Raw genomic sequence first — 1,339 nt, 5'->3', positions numbered from 1 at the left:
CAAAAGGACCTTGGAGTAATAGCTACATCATCAAACTTGAAATGGATGTATTGTACCATATTCAACTCACACCTTAATCAACTTGATTGTAAAAAGTCATAAGAAAACCCTCCAAATCTTAATATCTTCTACTTAATTTAGAGCATGTGGATTCCTTTAGTTAAGTGTCTAAAGGAAGGAGTGCAGGAATTCCTTCATTTCTGTTTCTGTCTCTTTGTCTGCAGTTAAATTCATGCTCTGTGAAATGGAATATTTGTAAAATAAAAATAAAATCTAAGGACAATTTTATAAAAGCATATATATACATATCTTTTTTATTATATTACTTTTCATATATATTGTATATGTACATAAACACACATACGTATATATTCTTTATTATTTTTTCTTTTGTGCAGCCTGGAGAGTACAGTCTAGTTAAAATATACATTCTTCTCTCTCTAGATATACCACAAGACCATAATTCCAGTGTTGCCCGAATGCTATGAAAAGTTATTTTTGAACTTAAGGTGATCAAAAATTTAACATATGTGTACATTTTCTGTACTGTAAGTATAGTCTAGGCTTAGCATGTATAATTAAAAAATATAATAGCTTAAAATGATTTGGAATAAAAATATGTACATGTTAACAGTAATTAATTCCAGGTGGTCTGAATATGGATGGCCAGTTATCTTCTACTTTATGGCTTTTAAAAATATTTTTAAATGGAAAATCCTCAATGATCTGGAAGTGAAAGAACAGAGTAGACATGGAAGAGGGGTGTGGGGCAGGTGAGAGGAAAATGTACAGGGAGTAAAAACCCAGACCTGGCAGAAATCGTGTTTAAGTGGAAGGTTTCTGGGGAGCAGTTGTTGAGATAAGAAGGATATAAGGGAGGTAGTGAGGAAGGAGACCCAGGCATCTGAGATCAGCTTCTCCTTTGACTGTCACACTGCATTTCAATAGAAGAAAAGGCTGACCGACTGGCGCCTCCAGTTTCACCTTCCTGTAGATGGCAGGCTTGGTCTTGGGGAAACTTCAGAAGACTGTTTACTTAAAACGAGATCAAACCCAGGAACCTTTTAACATGTGAGTCCTAAAGCTGTAAACACAGAAACCCTTTCCTATGTGATTCCTGAAGCTGTAAACCAGAAACCCTTTCACATGTGATTTCTAAGGCTGTAAACCTAAGATTCTTCCACGAGTAATACCGAAAGTATAAGCCTATATAAACGTAGAACCTTCCTTTGTTAAATGAGCTGGGTAATTTGGAACCGTCGCTCAGCTCCCGGCTGCAATATTAATAATATTAACAATGATAATAGTAATAAACCCTTTCCTTCCCCATTCGGTGTTC

This window comes from Cebus imitator, unplaced genomic scaffold (assembly GCF_001604975.1).
Source record: "Cebus imitator isolate Cc_AM_T3 unplaced genomic scaffold, Cebus_imitator-1.0 Scaffold2321, whole genome shotgun sequence".
Classification (NCBI taxonomy): Eukaryota; Metazoa; Chordata; class Mammalia; order Primates; family Cebidae; genus Cebus; species Cebus imitator.
This window is presented reverse-complemented; position numbering follows the sequence as displayed.